The sequence below is a fragment of the Festucalex cinctus genome, chromosome 7 (assembly GCF_051991245.1).
Source record: "Festucalex cinctus isolate MCC-2025b chromosome 7, RoL_Fcin_1.0, whole genome shotgun sequence".
NCBI classification, from domain to species: Eukaryota; Metazoa; Chordata; class Actinopteri; order Syngnathiformes; family Syngnathidae; genus Festucalex; species Festucalex cinctus.
The window spans coordinates 8,437,972-8,459,687 of NC_135417.1; the positions used below are offsets into that span (position 1 = coordinate 8,437,972).

Sequence of the window (21,716 nt, forward strand, 5' to 3'; positions counted from 1 at the left end):
CGTGTTATAATGCGCGTGCGCGGGAGCGCTCGTGTGCAAAGATGGAAATTTTGAACGCAGCACATGCAAAATTCATTTCTTCAGGTGACAAAAGTATTGAAAGGAGCTAAAAGCAACCACTGAACCTGTTTATTGAGGGGCTCAAGTTTCTAAAAATGTAGTTTTGTTTACCTCTCGCGAACACTTTGTAATCGGACTTAAACATACTTAAAAAAAAAAAAAAAAAAAAAAAAAAAAAAAAAAAAAACTAATTTTAGGAAATAGTATACACTGTAAGAACTGTTGAGTCAAAAATAACCCAATTTGGATTAATTTGACCCAACTGTTTGGGTTGTTTTGCACCAAACAACCCCCAAAATTTGGTCGATTTGTAAACGTCCATCCACCCATTTATTTTCTGAACCGCTTACTCCTCACAAGGGTCGCAGGGAGTGCTGGAGCCTATCCAAGCTGGCTATGGGCAGTATAGGCGGGTTACACCCTGAACTGGTTGCCATCGTAGGGTATGTACACAAGCTAAGAAATTGGGTCAATTTGTACAAAACGACCCCCAAAAATTGCGAAAGTTGGATCAAATAGACCCAAGTAGTGGATCTGGACATTTTCGACTCAAATTGGGTTATTTTTTATGCAACTGCAGACATTTTCTTGTTTCATTTTGTGGTGAATTCAGTCTCACTTTTGGTTCTTTGTTAATTTTATACATTAACTTATCCACAAACCTTGTCGTTTCTTCTTTTTTTGTGAATAAATCCTTTAGGACGCTTCCATTTTGCCACCACTACCACTAAAATAAAAACCCTCTTGGCAAAATGAAGCAACAAATACAAAACAGAAACCAGACAACTTGCATGCAAACTGACGAAACAATGAGGCACACCTGGACGAGACAAGTGACTGGGTGGCAACGGAAACCTGAGGATATAGGGATGTAACGATAACAGCAAACTGCCACAATATATCGTCATGGTCATGTCACGATATTAAAGCAGCACATCAGTTCAAAAAGTCGAGTTGATTTTCATTTGTGCAGTTCTAGCACCCTCTGGTGGCTACTTTTTTTTAGTGCAGTTTAATTTTCACAAGGCATGTTTTGGCCCTTAAATGTATATAAACTGAGTCAATATGTGGAGGAACTCAACGTGTGCTTGCATTAGCCAATAAGTGCCTCAATATTATATATTTTATTTTCAGTATGAGCTCTTTTTTTTTTTTTTTTTTTTTTTAAAGATAAAAATGGATCACGACAAGCATAGGCAGATATACAACGGCGTATTAGGGCCACGTAGACTTTTTATTTTATTTTTTTAAGAGGGCGGTGTCAGAAAAAAAACGGCAAATTTGCTACTTTTTAATATGACGAGAAATAAAGTGGCAAATTTGCCACTTTTTGTCATCATATTAAAAAGTGGCAAATTTGCCACTTTTTTCTCGTCGTATTGCCCGGCCCTCTTAAAAAAAAAAAAAAAAAAAAAAAAATTCTACGTGGCCCTAATACGCCGTCGTACGGAGAAATTCTGGACCAGGCTGGTTTGTGATCTATTTTTTTTTTTTTTAGCGGGGTCTCAGTTGGGTACAAATTTGTTATTTCTTTTCACACAACAGAAAGCAAAGAAGGATTTTTGTGCAAGCGCATTTTGCAATTGATCGTCAGAGGCGAGCGCTCGGCTGCCATGTAAACCGCGGAATGAATAAAAGGCATTTTAATTAGGATGATTAGTTAGGGAAATCAATGAGCTGGCACCGGCAGAGCTCACAGAAAGAGAATTCAACCCCGCCCGCCCCCCCTGCACGAGTTCACTTTAATGGGCCGATCAAGTCAGCTGCTCTTTTCAAGCCGCCTTTTGTTGTTGGCGTCCGCAAGCTCAAAAAACAGGAAATGTTACAAGCAGCCAATATCATCGTCTTGATTTTTCTTGCGCTCTTTTCGTTGACGTGTGCAAAAAAAGCAGCAGTGAGTCTGTTTTCATGACAAGAAAAAAAAAACAGTAGGCCTTCACTCGATTCATGAGTGAAAAGAAGAAAGAAGATCTGTTCGATTGTGCTAACAGTGTTCACCACTAGATGGCAGACATTGTTGTTGACATGTGCTTGTTCATCAGAGAAGAAGAGTGAGCAGGTCCGAGCCACAAGCCAGAGACAAGAAAATGGTGTTCATCGGGTCAAACAGGAAGCAGTTCATTGTGGGGAGGTTGGCAATACCAAAAAGGTCACGATATTGTAAAAAAAAAAAAAAAAAAAAGAGCTCATACTATTAAAAAAATAATATACTTAACATTGAGGCACTTACGTGCTAATGCTAGCTCACATCGACTTCCTCCACATATTGGCTCTGTTCACAAACATATTACGTTTTGCTTCTCCTGACCATTAGCGCGGATTTTAAACATAGAAGGGCCAAAACATGCCTTGTGAAAATTAAATTGCACTAAAAAAAACTAGCCACCAGAGGGTGCTAGAACTGCACAAATGGAAATCAATCTGACTTTTTTGAAAGATGTGCTGCTTTTCATATCGTGACATGACGGCCACGATGTGTTGTGGCAGTTTTAATATCGCGATGAATGAATAGTCCAACTTCATCCTCATGAAATAATTTTTTTTTTTTAAAACATCGTACAATTATAACTTTATCACACTCAAATTTTCTAAGGCTTAAATTATTCTTTTTTTCTTTTTTTTTTTTAAAGATCATTGCAGTTTGTCACCTTTTTACTCGTGACTGACACCTCTGGCCAAAATTGTAACTGCAGCATCTGTGTTAGGCTCGTTCATTGCGCGTGTGCGGGTACGTGCGCGATCTTGTGACAGCCACAGTTGACAAACGAAGACATGACTTCAAATGACGTAAGAAAAACTCCGCCCATCCCCTCACAAAGAAACTTCTACACTCAACTATAAAGGGAAGATAAAAGCTGATAAATGCAGTCAGAGTAAAACAGTCAGGGCTCTTTGTACTCATCTGGGCATTGGTGGAGCATGTATGATGTCGAAAAAAAGCTTTAACATGACCTTTTTTTTTTTTTAAATGGCACAATGCACCTTTAAGTTTTCATAAAATAGTTTACTTATTTAGCCATTTTTGGCAGTCAAACATTAATATTTTGCCATATAATAAATTTGATATTTTCATTATTTTTCACGTACAATTAGTACCTTTAAAAACACATTTTGCAACTTGCTGTCGACTGAAAATGACATCACAAGGGCTCAGGTAACCAATCACGGCTCAGCTTGTGAATGTCACATGACCAAACCTACCTAGAAAACAGGTGAGCTGTGATTGGCTACCTGAGCCCTTGTGATGTCATTTTCAGTTGACAGCAAGTTGCAAAATGTGTTGTTAAATGTACTAACTGTACGTGAAAAATAATGAAAGTATCAAATTAATTATAGACAAAATATTCACTTTTCATTGCTATAATGGGCTAAATAAGTGAAGCATCCCTTTTAGAGGCGACATGTTTTTTGAGGATGTCGCACATTTGCGCCCCCTATGGGTTAAAACTATTCCAACCATGACAGAGGTCCTGACATCATTCCCATCCAGTTCAATACCATCCGACTAAATTTCACTGAGAATTTTGACTTTGTGGAAAGCGGATGCGGCGTGTTTCGGGGAGGGGGGGCAATTGTGTGAAGGGGGGGGGGGGGGTCTCTTTTGCATATAAACGAGGATATGGAGAGTGGGAGTGTGTCTCGTATTGGCTGCCAGCTGCCATGGAGCTCCTCGCTTGTTTGGCTAAAGTTGATTTCCCCAGACCCTTCTCCCCTGGGATGGCAACGGCAACCCCCCCCCCCAACCACCTCCCCGCCCGGGTTCCTAAACGGACAGGTCATCGACACACTCACACTACCATCCAAGCCGGCGTTTCAATCTTCTCTTCCGGCGGTTAGGCCCGCATTTCCCTGATCATTAGCGGCCAGTCGCAAGGAACGTACGTCTCACCTCGCCCTCCGTCCGTCCGTCCGTCCGGCGCCATCATCGCATCCAACCTGCAATTAGCGTCATTAAAAGGAAACGGCCTCATGAATAACAGGCCCGACAAGCGAATGCCATTCCCCGCGTATAGCAGTAATGAGCATTGTTTAAACGAGCCCGATGAAATTGATGCCGACTCACCGAGCATGAACGACGAGCTCGTATCAAAGATGTGTGTGCGTGCGCGCTGTTTAACAGTAGTATTAATAATCTCCATGATCTATGATCTCGTCTTGTGTCACTCAAGCATTAAAGAGACGTTCGCTCTGTGTTCGCACCTCGTTTCCCCCCCCCCCCCAAAATAATTGCGTGTTAATGGCCATCTTGGAGGGCGGGTGGGATTACAGGCCAGGGAGTGAGGATGGAAGGATTATCGGGGCAAGAGGTCGCTGTTAACAGAGGAGATGATTAGCTGTGATGACTGACCCTTTGCTGCGGAGGAGATTTGCGGCGAGCACAGGAGAAGAAAGACACGACGACGATGCGATCATTCTCAACTCAGGGTGTGTCACTTGTTGTGCAACTATTTTTTTTTCCAAGTTTTCAATTGTGTAGGTTGGAGGTTAACTAATAGTTGAGTACAAGGGCAGGGCAATATGGCCAAAAAATACAATACATTCCTATTAATTAAAAAATACATTCCTAATTAAGGTTGTTTATTATTGTAAACATGTCTTGCAAAGCAGCATTCTGCCAATTGTGGAAAATTGACAACTCACAGTAACATCTGGACGCAACACAACAAATCATCCACAAGACAACGCTCGATTTCACAATTTAGCAAATTTTCAACGCGATTGATCAAATTACAGTGTTCCCTCGTTTCCCGCTGGGGTTGGGTTCCAAAAAATACCTGCAATATATGAAATCCGCAAAGTAGTTAGTTTTATGTTTTACATTTAGTATAATTGTTTTAAGGCTCTAAAACTCCTCACCACACAGTTTATACACTTTTCTCATCGAGGTATTTACATTTTCTCACATTTCTCTCTTGTTTAAACATTAACTCATTTTCTCCCAAAGACGTATTTATACGTTTTTAAAAAAAAAAGTTTGTTGTTGTTGTTTAATGCTAGAGCACATAGAAGGCTTTGATGCAGCCTCTGAACTGAAAGGAATGCTTGAAGCAATGGTAGTTATTACAAAAACGGCCAGCTGGTGGCAGCAGAGTATAAGAGATCAACCAGGGTCATGTTGCAAAAAGCTCTTTTCCCCACTGTTTTAAACAGATTTGTGAATAATGATGAAACTTAGCTATATTCTAATGCTAATTGCTGCAAAACGGAAACAAAAGTATACTCTTTTTTTCTTTTTTCTTTTTTATTTCCTGACTCTACTCTTTCTTTTGGAACGTTCCATATTTTTATAGCAATGGAACACACTATTTTGTGGGCCTTGCAAAATCAGTCAAAATCCAGTAAAACAGCCAGGAGCGAAGGGGGTTGATTCAGTGAAAATGGCTGCGAGTGAATGAGTTAATGTTCAAACCATAAATTTTATAAAATAGGTACATTACTGTTAGAAAAAAATGCTTGCAAAATCGCACAAAAAAATAAAATAAAAATTCACGATACAGCGAGGCCGCAAAAAAGTGAACCACGTTATAGCGAGGGAACGCTGGAAAATAAAACTTTTATTGAATTATTTTGGTCTCACTTTTGTATAGCACAAAAATATGCCTTTGAACGGGGGTGTTATCTCCACTGTAGCTTTCTTTCATCCTCTTTGTTACTCGTTTTATTGATTGTGTGAACAGAAAATAAGCAAAAGTACATTTGTTTTTTTCTTAATAGTAAGAATTATTTTGGGGACAGGCGCTTCCATCGCGACAGCATTTTGCACCGTTTCTCGGGGCCCCTCCGAAGCCGTTGATGGCTCCTAATCTGAGCGGAATGAGCCGTGAGAGCAAACGGGAACTGGTGAAGGTTCTCTCCGATGACCGCCCCTCCCTCGTTTCCTTTCTCCAGCCCCCCGCCCGCTTTTCCACCACTTCCATCCACCAAATGAAGTTGTTTGGCATTGACGGGACCCTTGAGGCGGCCCCGCCAGGGGAGGCGGGAGTCGCCCCGGCAACGGCGATTGCGGCGAGTGAGGACACTGAAGCGTTTCTAATTTAAATAAAGCTTTGGGCAGACCGAAACTGGCAGCGAGCTTCCCCTTTGCTCACCGGGAGAAGATGGAGAAGAAAGGGTGCGAGGAGGGATATAGAGATGTCTCCTGTGCCGGATTTGTTATCCGCATGGAGGAGTTAGAGGCCAGAAGGACGACGGGGAGCGGGAGGAGGAGAAGAAAAAAAGAGAGAGAGAAGCTGGATGAGACAGAGAAGAGGCGACACGAATAATGGAGGGAGAAAAAACAGTGACAAGACGCCAGGCTGAAGGGAGGGGAGAGAACCGTCAAACTTTAGCTGGAGTTTGTGTGGATGCGACTAGATAGAGATGCACTATAGTCAGAAGTGCAGGTGAGGTTACCTGAAGTCGATTTGTCAGTTTCTGGGCTGAGATTAATCAAAATTTAATTATGATTTCAAATTTGGGTTCTCACAAACATAAAAACTTATAATGGAAGAAAAAAAAAACAATTAATGTGCCGTATGGCACAATGTGTACAATATATGTGAAAATTCCTACGTTGCGAAAGCACCCTGAACACACCGTGTTGCTTTTAGCTCGTTTTCCGCTGGGGTTAGGTTCCGAAAAGTACCCGCAATAAATGAAATCCGCGACATAGTTAGCTTTATGTTTTACATTTATTATAAATGTTTTAATGCTCGAAAACTCCTCACCACACAGTTTATACACTTTTCTCATTGAGGTATTTACATTTTCTCACATTTCTCTCTTGTTTAAACATTCTTAACTCATTTTCTCCCAAAGACGTATTTATACGTTTTTTTGTTTTTTGTTTTGTATTTTTTATTTTATTATTTTTTTCATGCTAGAGCATACAAAAGACTTTGATGCAGCCCCTGGACTGAAGAGAATGCTTGAAGCAATGGTAGTTATTACAAAAACGGCCAGCAGGTGACAGCAGAGTATAAGAGATCAACCAGGGCCATGTTGCAAAAAGCTCTTTTCCCCACTGTTTTAAACAATTTGTGTATAATGATGAAACTTAGCTATATTCTAATGCTAATTGCTGAAAAACGGAAACAGAAGTATTCTCAGTGAGGCATTTACATTTTCTCACATTTCTCTCTTGTTTAAAGGGATACTTCACTTATTTAGCACATTGTAGCAATAAAAAGTTCATATTTTGTCTATAATTAATTTGATACTTTCATTAAAACACATAAAAACACATTTTGCAACTTGCTGTCGACTGAAAATGACATCACAAAGGGCTCAGGTAACCAATCACAGCTCACCTGTTTTCTAGGTTTGGTCATGTGACATTCACAAGCTGAGCTGTGATTGGTTACCTGAGCCCTTGTGATGTCATTTTCAGTCGACAGCAAGTTGCAAAATGTGTTTTTAAAGGTACTAATTGTACATGAAAAATAATGAAAACATCAAATTTATTATAGGCAAAATATTAATGTTTGACTGCCAAAAATGGCTAATTAAGTCAAGTATCCCTTCTCAATGTTCAAATCTTCATAAATTTTATAAAATAGGTACATTACTGTAAATTTAAAAAAAAAAATAAATGCATGCAAAATTGCACTAAATAAAATAATAAAATAATTTAATAAATATAAAATAAAATAAATAAAATCCATGATACAGGATACGGGCAATATCGTGATATTAAAACTGCCACACCATCGTCATCGTCATGTTCACAACACATCTGTTTAAAAAAAGAAAAAGAAAAAAAAAGTCAGGTTGATTTCCATTTGTGCAGTTCTAGCACCCTCTGGTGGCTAGTTTATTAGCGCAATTAAATTTTCATTAGGGATGTTTTGGCCATCTATATTTAAAATCTATGCTAATTTTTTTTTTTACAATATGGTGATCTTTTTCAAAAATCGACCCCCCCCCCCACCCCACCCCCCCCCCCCCCACACACACACACACACACACACACACACAAACACAATACCGTGATAATTATCGGATTGTGAGCTTCATATCGTGATAACATCGCATCGTCATGAGATCATTACACCCCTAATATATACACTTTTTTTTTTTTTTTTTTTTTTTATAAACACAAGCATCTACACTTGAACTTAAGAAGCGAGTGTGAGTACTTCTGCCACCTCATTGGACGCGGAGTGATCCATCTCGTAATACGGAGAGTCCATCCATCCTCCTGCACCTGCACAAACACACAAATCTCTCTCTCTCTCTCTCGCTTTCACTGTGGAGTGGCGGCCACCATCACGCCCGTCTCATCAAAACTTGTCCCAAGTTGGACGCCACACTCTTCCCCGCCCGTCGCAGCGTCCCCCCCTGTGCCGAGCCGCGCTCAGCGGGCCGCCTAATCGCTCATCTCAAGTCTCAGCGAGGAGCCCGGGGCCGAGGGGGGGGGCGCTCAAACTTTGCCTCCCCCGCTGGTTGCCACGCCGACGGACGAGAGGTGACGGCTGGCCCTCGACTTAACTCAGAAAGACAACAAAAACACCAAAAGGGACCAAACTGATTTGATTTGGTTTCCTCCACGAGGCTCGTTTGGAGCGTGAACTCTCACCTGTGGCGACTAATAGTCATCGATAAAAAATAAAAAAAAAAGCCCAACACAATCCGGCCTGATTTGAGTGTTTTTTTCCCCCCTGAGTAATAAAAAAAAAAGGCCCGATTGTCGGGTGTCCATCGAGTAGGGATAGGCGTGTACCGATATCAAGTTTAGATATTGAGCCAATACCAGCCTTATTTTAGGATATCGGGTACTCGTGGGGGCTGCTGATGCAAGCCGCTGATAGTTATGGGGGAGGGGAGTAAATATGACATCGAGGAAGTCCTCCTTGCCAGTAGTTGGCGCTATAGGCATGGCATTTTGACACAGTGAATCATCTGAAAGAAAATTCTTTGTTCACAGTCGATAAAAGGGCCCTCGCCACCCGGGCCACATTGGGGTACTTGCATGTCGGGGTACTGGCATATTGGGGTACTATTTCATAGGATAAGAACCGTCTAAATTGTAAATGTTTTTGCCATGCCTTGTCGTTGCAAAATTTCATGAAAAGGCCAAAAATGATGTACAATTCCCAAAAGAAACGGCAGACTTCCTGTTAGGTTTAGCGTATGGCTTTTGAATACTTTTTGTTGGTATTAGGCTGATAGATATGCCTCCCAATATTCACAAATCTAGTTGAATTGGAAATGCTTCAAAGAAATTCATATTGACTCAGTGCCTTCATCTGACCATCAGCGTGGATTTAAAAAATAGAAGGGCCAAAACATGCCATGTGAAAATTAAACTGCACTAAAAGAACTAGCCAGCAGAGGGTGCTAGAACTGCACAAATGGAAAAAAAAAATTCTTTAGCAGATGTGCTGCTTTTAATATCGTGATATGACGACGGCGACGATATATTGTGGCAGTATCGTTACATCCCAAGAAATGTCAGGACGCGATTACACGGTGTCGAGATTAAAAGGCGAGCCCGTCAAGGTGCCACACGCGCGCATGTGGCGTCAGGCAAAGTCTATAGGATGAATGGATGGAGTGGGACGAGGGGGAATGGGTTAGGGTGGGGAGGGACGAGCGCCCCCCCCGCATCCCCTTCAAACATCCACGACGCGGAGAACTGGCCGGGGCCAGCGGCTCCGCTGGAGTGGAGAACCATAAATCTTCATATAGCGGCTGTTTTGATTAATGCAGCCGAGTGGAGCTAGGGGGCTGGACCTATCCCATTACGGCCTAATGGAAGATGGAGCGGCGCTGTCTCCACCACTAGGCCCCTGTCATTTGTTCCACTTTGCAGTCCATTTGGCCGAGAGACTACAAGCCACTCCATCAAAAATATTTTCAGAGTTAATTTCCGCCCGCTTAATTCGCCTTGATTCGGATTGCGTATCGAATGGCAGGATCGATTTTCGCCTGGCGTCTAAATTAAATAAAAGAGTGGGGGGGGGGGGGGGGGGGCTTTAAGGCTGCCTTTTTTCTTGCTTTTCTCTTTTCCATTCCATTCATCCAGCCATTTCCCAGCCATCCTTTAGCCCCGGCCCGGCTCATTCTTCTTTCCGCCATGCATCTCATTTCCGCGTTTTTGATAGAGTCGCGCGCTTCGCGAGTGGCGGCGGCGGCGGCGGCGCAAATGCGATATCTGATTGCGCGGGCGCTGAAAAGGGGAGCGGCCGGGGCCACGCCGGAGGGGACGGATGGACGCGTTTGACGTGAATTACGCCGGGAAAAAGGAGTTGGATGGACAAAAAAAACAAAAAAAAACGGGCGCTTTTTCAGGTAGGTTTTATCCAAAGTGAGATCGATGGTGCGGCCCCAACAGCCAAAAGAAGATGGGGAGGAAGAAGAATTGCAAAAGGTCTGCACAGGGGGGGTGAAGAAGTGAGGTACCAAAAAAAAAAGAAATGAAAAGAAAGAGAGGAGAGGGGGGGAAGCAATGACAAATTGGTTGAGTGTGTCAGGAATTCCCGTTTAGATTTAAAGCTGCGTGTAGCCTATCGTCATATCTTTCCACAGTCATTTATTTTCTCATTTCTCTCTCTCTCTCTCCCTCTCCTCACCATACTCTCTCGCCCGCTGCGAATTTATCTGGCGCTCGCGTGATACGGCGGAGGAGGGAAAAGTCAATAAAAGTCTGTGGCGACAACTGTTTCCCCCGTCGCTCTCTTGTCTCCTTGCTGCATTAGCCCCCCTCCTACTTTACTTTCTATTTGTTTATGTGCTGAAGTTACTTAGCTCCTCCCGCTTTCCCGTTTGGGATCCGCTTTCATATCGTGAGGACCTACAAAGCTTATAGCGACTCGTCCCCGGAGAGCCTGATTGATTTTACTCTCCCGCTGCGAGCTCGCTTTGAGATGACAAAATCAGGAAGCTGTAGGACACCATTTTGTGTTCCGACGTGGGCGGGAAAGTTCTCAGACAGGGAGTTGGCGACAAAGGCCTCGCATCCATGAAGGCAAGAACTGATCCAAAGTTGCCGAGTCATGGGTCATTCCATGTCAAATCGCACAGCAAGCAGGTTTCGATGTGAATGAAATTTGGTATACTTGTTGGTAGTGATGGCACAACATTAAATCTGAAATTTTTGCTCAATCGGAGCAGTGGATTAGGAGCTACGGCCCGCCAAATGTTGACATTTATGGCAAAAAAACAAGATTTATAAGATTGACCCAATAGACCCTAAGGTCAGGGTTCAAAGGAACGCGGCAAAAGTCAAAATTTGTTGGGACGAAGCTCGCAAACTGCTGCCCCGATTGACCTCGAATTTGAGATTGAATGTTGTGCCATCGCTATCAACGAGTACACCAAGTTTCATTCCAATCCAAATTTCCCATAGAACGAACCTCAAGACAGAAGATTACTTGAGAGGGTCTATAATTCCAACTTGCTCTGCAAGATGAATTCTCGCAGTATTTGTGATTTCACAAACTCTCAAGAATACATCTTGTACCAAGCCCGTTGATTTCCACCGATCCAAACCAATCACAGAGCGAAATTGTGTTTGGGGGGCGGGACATGCAACTGTGACGAAACTAGGAAGCCAGCCCCCACGCCCGGGCAAACAAACAAACCTAACATGGATGAATGGACGCTGCAATTAATTCTGTTCTCGCAGAATTATTCACCGTTTCCTTGTTGAATGTTGATCAGTGAGAGGCGCTTTGTGCGATATAAGCTGGTAAAGATGTTTGTGCTTTTTTTTCCCCCCATCGACGAGAACAAAGACGACATTTTCATCCGTGGCCGTGATTGGTCAAAGCAAACGTGCACAATGCCGCATCGTCCAATCAGCTCAAAGTATTGTACAGAATGTCCCGCCTTTCCCGAGCAAATCACCGTGCAAATCACTGATATTGCGGAGAACTCCCTTGAGCGAAGCGCAATGTCAATCTGGCTATCGCCAGGTTAATGCGAGATAGTCTTGCAAGCGGTTGGGATAAAGATCAGCTCCTCCAAATCCGAGACCAGTCGGAAAAGGGTGGAGTGCCGGCTTCGGGTCAGGGATGAGATCCTGCCCCAAGTGGAGGAGTTCAAGTATCTTGGGGTCTTGCTCACGAGTGAGGGTGTGAGGAAGCGGGAGATCGAAAGGCGGATCGGTGCAGAGTCTGCAGTGATGCGGACTCTGTAATCGGTCCACTGTGGTGAAGAAGGAGCTGAGTCGAATGGCGAAGCTCTCGATTTACCGGTCGATCGATGTTGCTACCCCTACGAGTTGTGGGTCGTGACCGAAAGAAGAAGACTCGGCAGGGTGTCCGAGCTCTCCCTTAGAGATAGGGTGAGAAGCTCGGTCATCCGGGATGGACTCGGATTCGAGCCGCTGCTCCTCCGCGTGGAGAGGACCAAGTTGAGGTAGTTCGGATGCCTCCTGGACGCCTCCCAGGAGAGCTGTTCTGGGCATGTCCCACCGGCGGGAGGCCCCAGGGACAACCCGGGACACGCTAGAGAGACTATGTCTCTCGGCTGGTCTGGGAACACCTTGGGACCCTGCCGGAGGAGCTGGTTGAAGTGGCTGGGGAGAGGCAAGTCTGGGCTTCCCTCCTAAAGCTTGATAAGCGGTAGTAAATGGATGGATGGATGGGTCTTGCAATGGAAGGAAAATAAGGTACGCCCTCAAAGATTGGGCGCTTGTGTTCTTGCTAACCGACAACCCGAGTGACTTCGGTCAAAGACCCGTCGCCAGCGCAGCTTTAACACGCTCCATCAGCTGGAACATCTCACAGACGACGGTTGAGCGGCGCAAAGACTGAGGCCGCTGAAAGACACTCAGTCTCGGAGTACTGCTGCCCAACTGTAGTCCGCTCTCAGCTGTAGTCGGTCTTGCTAATCCCCAACTGATAAATGCCCACAGACGTCCGCGTGATAAACCGAACTGAACAGGTTGATGATAAATGTGCAGGTACTTCGGACTGCGGTTTCCCTCCCGGGTGGGGGGCCCCCCACTTCGAGCCACCCGGCGATATACGACTCGTTCACTCAACCCGTCTCCATTTTCGCTGGCCACATCTGTTATTGTCTGATTCTTAAGGGAAAAAAAAAGGTGTCTGAGCAGGAGGATAATGAAATGAAAAGCTCAACACGCACAAGTCAACAAGCCCCTGGTAAGAAACGCACGGTGTCAATATTAATCTCCGTGACAGAAAGTCGAAATATGGCATCTGTCACACATCATCTGCCCTCGCTCTCGTCTCTCAGCCGAGTGGAAAAAAAACACGGCCAGGTGTTTTGACTCGTGGTCAACAGGGGGAAATTGAGGACATGGACCACAAAGGACGTTCATTTCTTGTTTGTTTTTTTTTCCTTTCCATAAAGTTTTCTGTGGTCACGTATACCAATAACTTGAGCACAAATGTACTTTTTGTTATCTATGTTTATCTCCAGAAGATCCACAAACGAAGCGTGAGAAAAACCACAGGTCAATACAACTATTAACAGCATTGCTGATACAGACGGTCTAGCCTAAAGCAGTGACAACTTTTAGAGAAGGTCCACTTTTTTTTTTTTTTTAAATACTATGCCGCTACAGTTTACAAGTTGCCAATTTATTTCAATCTGAAATGCAAAGACACTGTTCATCAATAATGAATTAATACATGAAAAGGAGGTCTTAAAAAGGATATCAAACTGCCACAAAAGTAACTCCAAGAAAGACTAAAGTATATTGATTTTAATAGTTGCTCAAATATTCCCTGACTTTTAAAACTGCACGTCAAAAGTTAATATAGTGTGGAAAGTAAATAGATAATAAATAAGTCTAGACTTATGCAAGATTATTTATTCAAGGGCAAAAAAGGTCAAAAAGTCACTATCATAAAACACTGAATTGCACAGGAAATGTATTAAGTCTTAATGTTGTTAACTATTAAAGTATAAAGAAATAAAGTGAATGATGATCATCACATGATTAATGTGGCAGATTCACTTCATGCATTTCACTCTTTAATTAAAAGAAAAACATGTTAACCGCTGTTATTGGAAAAGATAAAACATCCTGTAAAGTGAATTCAAAGATTTATTTCCAAATTGATGACACAAGTTTCACGATAACTGCTTAAAACGTGCAAATATAATATTTTAGTTTTCCTGATTTTTTTATTTTTTTTATTCTTATTATTATTTTTTAAATCATTCCTATTTGGAAGGGTTATGTGTCAAATTTAGAAGACAATTTTCACTTTTTAAGAACTTGAAAAAATTGTCTATACAGTCAAGCCAAATCTTTTTGTCCTCCTTCCCTCCACCGTGTGGGAAATTGCTAACATGAGGACCACTGTTGCCATTTTTGATAGTATATTTTTTGGAAAAATTGTTCCTGCAAGGTCTGGAATTAAACGTCGCTAAATTTAGCAAAAATATCGCTAAATTGGCAAATTTAAAAGCACAACTTTCAAAATAAAAGCACCATTTTTTTTTTTTTTTTTTTTTTATTTTACTTTGACTTCCTGGTCTCTGTGAGGGCCGATCTGAGACTGTGAGCGGGCCGGATGTGGCCCCCGGGGCCGTACTCCCCCCCCAAGTTGAGGTTGCACCGTTACGCATTAGCTTATGCAAATTTCAAGTGAGAGACTGCGGCACGGTGATGCAACGCGACCTTGTCGAGTACATCTCAAAGTGGACATTCAAAGTCCAAAGAGTGACCTTACTCGTGGGCAAAAAAATAAATAAATAAAAATGTGTTGAAGTGCTCCAAAATGACCTCCAATAGATTCTCGGAGCATTCCCCCATTCCATCATCCTTGGTTCTTTTCCTTTCAGCGTGTGATCTGGCTCCCTCCTTTCGCCCCCTGAACACTTTCCTCCCTTCATCCTTTTCCCCTTCATCTGCTTCCTCGTCCTCCCACTTCTCTTCCTCATCCTCCCTCCCTCCCTCGCTCGCTCGCTCCGTCTTTTGGACATTTCTCTCAGTCCTATCTGCCCCCCCACCCCCCGCTCCACTCCACTCCGTTCTTTCGCTCTTCTTACCCCCGTGATGAATGAGTCTGTCTGCTGGCTGAAGTTCATATTTACTGAGCAGGGGAGCGCACACTGTCACTCTCTCTTGCCCTCCACATCTCTATCCCGCCGCTAAGGAGACAGAGGGAGCAAGAGGTTACGGTGGGATGAAAGGAGGAGGGAGGCCCTGTACACACTCGCGGAGTCGAGCGGTCTCGTTGGTCTAAGTTAGCAAAAGCCCAAATTGTAAGGATGTCGCCAAATCATTCATCCGAAGCGATGATCATTTTTTTCCTCTTGGATCTGCTCAGGAAATTGCCGAGGTGGACAAATCGGAAATGTGATAACAAAAAAATTTTTGTAACTTTGGTAGCTAATTAGGAAGGCCGCCGGTTGACGAGTCTTTGGGTCTCTTTCCATTTTGTTATTTGCTATTTACTTGTTGAGGTTTTCATTTACTTGAAGACATGCTGATGACCCTGAACATTTTTTTTTTTTAACAATTTTAATACAAAGCTGTTTATTCTCTATATGTTTAAAATAAAAAGTAAAACATTCAACATGTTGCACATTTCAAATATTACTTTAACCAACTTTATCGGGCACATGTATACAGGACTGTCTCAGAAAATGAGAATATTGTGATAAAGTCATTTATTTTCTGTAAGGCAATTAAATAAGCAAAAATGCCACACATTCTGGATTCATTACAAATCAACTGAAATATTACAAGCCTGTTATTGTTTTAATATTGCTGATTGTGGCTTACAGCTTAAGCTTAAGAAAACTCACATATCCTATCTCAAAATATTAGAATATTTCCTCAGACCAAGTAAAAAGAAAAAAAAATGCCACAATCATCAATTTTTTATCATTGCCCATCTGTCAGGTAAACAAGTTAAAAATTTAGTAACAATGGAGCAAGTTAGTCTTCGAAGGACTTCTGGAAATCAACAAAAATGACCCAAAGATGGCTGCTTCAGCGTAAAATGGCAGACGTCCTGTGTTTTTTCGAGAACGGGTTCTTGAGAAGTTTTTGTGGGTCTGCTCTTGACCTGCCAAATTTTACATTGCTGACTGAAATCGGCTCATTATTGAAAATGTGATTTACTCATTCGCTCCCAAAAACAGATAAATATGTTCTATTTTAAATGTTTTAAGTGTCCCAAAGACGTATTTATATGTTTTTTTGTTTTTTTGTTTTTTATGCTAGAGCATACAGAAGGCTTTGATGCAGCTTCTCAACTGCAAAGAACGGTTGAAGAAATGATAGTTATTACACAAACGGCCAGCAGGTGGCAGCAGAGTATAAGAGATCGACTAGGGCCATGTTGAAAAAAAAGAGATAATTTACTCACAGTTCTAAATAGATTTGTGAATAATGATGAAACTTTGCTATATTCTAATGCTAATTGCTGCAAAACAGATAGAAATTACTTTTTTTTTTCCACCTGATGAAAGAAGAGACTCTAATTCTTCTTTTGGTAGGTTCCATGTTTTGATAGCAATCAAACAATATTCTGTGGGCTTTGCAAAATCAGTCAAAATCCAGTAAAACAGTCGGGAGCGAAGGAGATTGCTTCTGTGGAAATGGCTGCGAGTGAATGAGTTAATGTGGTCTTTGCAAAAACAACGAAAAACAAAACAATTTGAAGAGGCGCTAACAATAAACAAGCTTTCTTCAGTTTCTCTAAGTCCTCACAAAGTAAATTCAACTGAATTTTCTCTCTCCTTCCTTTTTGTGTGCCAGCCGTGCTTTCAGGCAAATTTGAGAGTCAGACAACGTAGAGAGCGAGAGAGAGGGAAAAAAACAAAAACACAACAAGAACAGAAAAAGGTCCGCAAAAAATACCCCGTTTTCATCTACGCCCACGCGCACGTAGCAGCATATCGCGGCGAGTCAAACGGTGTGTTCTGACCCGTGCGTTTGACCCCCACTGCCGTGAATGAGAGCAGCGCAAGTCGGCCCTGCCGGGAGACCCGAAGGGACGGCGAGGAAAAAAGAAAAGAAAAAAAAAAACAACTAAAAGAAATATAATAATAATCAAATAGCCCCTGCAGTGCCACCGTCTCTTCCCACACGCTGACCCCGGAGGCCAGCGAACAGCGAAAACCACAGCAGTGTGACGACACGGCTGACACCCGGCACATTGTCTTGTGTTCCCGCCGGCAAATTGACCAAAAAAAAAAAAAAGTCGAGACAGTAAATACGAGGAAAATTGGATGGCTCAAATGACATCACAAAAAGAAAATCCCCCCCTCAGCTGCACTTTTATAAGATTCCATAATTCAATTCCCCAGACGGGCGAGCGGACGAAAAACAACGACTGTCCGTCAAAGAAAATGACAACGTTTCGGCCGTTTGACTTTTGGCTGTAAAAGGTTAAATAAACGTAAGGTTTTATGATTGTATTTGTTGATCATTTGGCGGCGGGCGGGCTGTACGTTTTTTTCCGCCCGTGGGACACAACGTGGCCGAGAGCGTGTACGTGACGTGACGTGCGGTGGAGTTGGATGCGATAAGAGGCGAGAGCGGGACGGAATCAGCTGAAAATGGAGCAGTAAAGGAAAAAGGCTGAGCGCGGGGGAAGGAAAGCATCAGGCCATAATCATCTGAATATTAGGGAAAATTGGATGTGAGAAAGGCGCAAAATTGGACGCGGGGAAGATTGGAGAGGAAAGGAAAAAAGCCCGAAAGCATCATCGTGTGGGAAAACAATGGGAAAACAAATACGAGATGCGAGCCGGCGGATAAATTGTTGTAAAAGATCCTTACGGGCTACTAAAAGCCATCTTGGACAGAACAATAAGAGGGTCACGGTCGGGTGCGCGGGTGGTGATATGATACAAAAAAAAAATAAAATTGTTGGCGGTGTCCACTGAAAACATCGTAAATCCACAGGATCTGCACCATGAAATCAATGTTCAGGAGATCCTTGCATGCTTTACGACAAACTTTTCTTCTTACAATGACGTAATGCTAACGTTGTCTATATGCTAACACACTCATTAAGTAATCGTTACAGTACATTCTTAACCTTGTTGGAAGTAGTGATCTCCACCAGTTTCCAATGCGCATTCTTCTTATTTATTAAAAAAATAAAATGATTTACCATTAAGATTTTTTTTTTTTAAATAAATGTAGCCTCTAAAGCCACATTCCTGTAGGGATTTTTTTATTTATTTTTTTACAATTAAAAATATTCAATTTTTCTCCTGTTTGTTCAGTGTTATTATGACATTAGTACAAGACCCCAAGTTAAATTGAATGAGCTGAACAGTTTGAATTTTGAATGCGAGTGAATTTTTGAATGTCTCATTTGAAATGAATGGGAATTTTGGAGGTGAAAAATGTTGATTGTGGGGAAAATGGTGAAAGTTAGGAATGAGAAAAATAATAGCCTGCAAAGTGTACATTTTTGAAACATTTTGAAGTCGGAATATTTTGAATTGTTCGAGAAATTTAGAAGGAGTTGGAGGACAAAATATGGCGGAATAGAAAATTTGAATGATAAAAATAAAACATGTGTTTTCCAAAACACAATACAAACAAAAAAAATAATAAAAAATCCCATCATAAATTAATTTTTTGATCATTCCTGAGCTTTTCCAAATTTCCCCGAGCTTTGATCTTCTCAGAAATCCTGTTTTCTTTTGATTTTGATATGAAAAATGAAATACTGTTTTCGTCCACTCGCTTGTCTGGGAATTGAATTATGGAATTTGTCATTTCAGCCATCCAATTTTCCTCGGATTTACTGTCTCTACTTTTTGTTTTTGGTCAATTTGCAGTTACAATGAAAAGAGAAGCGGCCCCAGAATTGAACCCTGTGGAACACCATACGTTCCCTTATATATGTGGATTCAAATTGCACATATTCGTCCCTCCACTTTCTTTGCTTTCATCTGCTTTTACTTATGAAAAAATATGACCAAACCAGTAACTGAATCAGTTTCCAAAAAAGGTCGGGAGGTACAACATGAAACCATCTCGTGTGATATTTCTTCATCGCAACAACGATGCGCTTGCATCATGTCATCGTATTTTAGGGATAGGCCGATTATCGGCGCCGGTTTTTGGCATTTGGACGGCATCTGCCCTTTTCACAAATCTGACGGCCGATAACGCTCACTGAGCGGCGAATGTTTGCGACTGTAGCGAATTTTCGGTTTTCGTCAGTGTTTGTGAAATGCCACAAAAGTTTGCATAGATGTTCATAGACGTTTTTTTTTTTTTTTTTTTTTACTTGTTGCACAGTTTTTCTTGTCACAAAGAAATGTTGACAACGTTCAGACAATTTTTCCCTGTCTGTGAACATCTTTTGAACCACTTTGCGAACTTTGATGAAACTCCAAAATTCGCTAATTTCGCAAGAATCCAGGCTTAAGAGATCCATTTAAAATGGGTTAACTTCAGGGAACTTTTTATTTATATATGTATTTCAATTTCCGCGTAACTTTATGAGAGATTCTGCTGACACTGGGAACTCCTTGCGCTTTTTGTTAGAAACCGAAATATTGAAATCGTCAACGGTTATCAACAACTCATTCTGGATTTAATGAGGGTATGCATTTATGTTTTCTGTCGCCACACAGTCACCCGTCACACGTGGATTATTAATTGTATCCGTTTCAGAGTTACAGATGCTACAAGATAGCGCCAAAGCACTACTTTTTAATTAGCATTTTTCCCGACCACTAAAATAACTTCAAAGCAGATTTTTGGCAAATCCATGAAAAACTCTTTCGGCCTCTTCTGTACAACAGTAAACTTTTTTTTTTTCTTGAAGTTTGCAGATGAAAAATTGATGAATTCAATATTTTATTAAATGCTCTAATAGTCGCTCCGAAAATGTAACACACACGACAATCATTGTAGCGCAAAGACACTTTTTTTTTTTTCTCTCTCTCTCTCTCGGTGACCGCAGGCGACATTCGCTGTTTCACGGTTGACTTCATAACGTTTTCCCAAGCTTGCCTCGTTCCCCCGCCAAGCGTCTTCTTCTTCTTCTTCTTCTTCTTCCACAGCGATCCGTTTCCCCCTGCTGCCTCCAGAGGGGAACTGCGCGCTCGCTTCTTCAGTGCAAGTTTTTGCAGGCGTCAAAACGGAAGACAAACAACGGAGGCACCTTTATTCACCGGGGTGCATTCGCAAAGACAAACACCTCTTCATCCCAGGAACATATTTGTCCTGTCGCACCGGCGAAGAAAAAAAAAATGAAGGGGGAAGAAGAAAAAAAAAAAAAAAAAAAAAACGAGGGTGGCACGCGGCGTGATCCATCTCAATTTTCCAAATCTATTAGCTTTCTTTTGTGTGGCCTGCCTCTCCTCCAGCCCGATCTTTAAAAGCGGCGCTTGTTCAACAATTATGATAACTGCGAGCGGGCGAATTAGAGGATCCAACCCATTCATCTCCGGGGGGGCCCCTCCCACACGCCGCCATGACGCGGCTAAATGAAAAATGGACACGCTTTACAAAATATCGATTCCAGCTTTAAACAAAAGGTACAGTCAATATTATTTACTCCTAAATATATCTTTGTTATCTGCGCGGGGGAGTCGGTGGCGCTCGCGCCGCTCGGCCCTCGTAATTGCGGACGTAAAAATGATGGCGCAATTGCGGCGGAATTGACGGTGACAGGTTGGACGGCGCGGCGCGGCGCGGCGTTTTGCTGTGATGTAAATGAAGCAGAGGGCACGTATCAAGTGCTGTCAAATTGGCAGATAACGAGAAAACGCAGGGCAAGTCTTCCCGAGGTAATTCGATGCGCTCAAGTGCCAATCAATCTTCGGATGTTTCCATATCAGCTGTCCAATAAAAACAACTGGGTACATCATTTTTCATATCAAAATAAAAAAAAATAAAAATGAATTCTGATTAAGATCAAAACTCAGGGAAATTTGGAAAAGGTCAGGAGTGATTCAACAATTACTGGACCAATTTATTTATAATGGGAATTGTTCTAACATCTGTTTGTATTGTGTCCAGAATACATTAGGTCAAATTTTCTATTCCGCCATATTTTGTCCTTCAACTCCTCCTACATTTCTCGAACAATTCAAACTATTCCAACTTCAACATGTTTCAACATTATACACTTTGCGGGCTATTATTTTTCTCATTCCTAACTTTCACCATTTTCCCATAATTCAAAAATTTTCACTCCCAAAATCCCCATTCATTTCAAATGAGACATTCACTAACATTCAAACTGTTCAGCTCATTCAATCTACCTTGAGGTCAATTTTCAGCACTCCTTACATTTTGACAAACCAAAAATTCCATTTTTTTTCCCCGCTAAATATTGCACATGTTTCACCAACAAAATTTCTTAGGGTAGGCAAATGGGTTAGGTTTAACACATATAGGGATCGTATGGGTTCCTATTACAAATTCAAAAATATTCATCTCATTGAATTCACCTGCGAATCAATCTCATATATTTCACTGCAAAATCTTTCAACATTCCTAATAATTCGACATTTTGGAATTTGGAGACCCACAAATTCCCCACCCATTTCCAATGACAAATACAAAATTTGGCATCAAATTCACACACAAGCGTATAATTAATTTACTTTTATTTAGTGAGTGTGCAAAAGATAACTTTGAGCTCTACTCATGCATATTAAACATGTTATGTTGATTTTGAGTGAGTCCTACTTTTTTTTTTTTTATTATCATCCACCAATGTTTTTGTATGTCAACTGACCAAAGCTTGATTGCTTTTGCC

The 21,716-nt window shown here is 41.8% G+C and overlaps 1 protein-coding gene across 3 annotated transcripts in view; it reads right to left on the bottom strand.

Moving 5' to 3' along the window:
- The window catches only part of erfl1 (Ets2 repressor factor like 1), a 118,331-nt gene that overhangs the window by 95,863 nt on the left and 752 nt on the right, over positions 1 to 21,716 (bottom strand). The window lies entirely within an intron of this gene.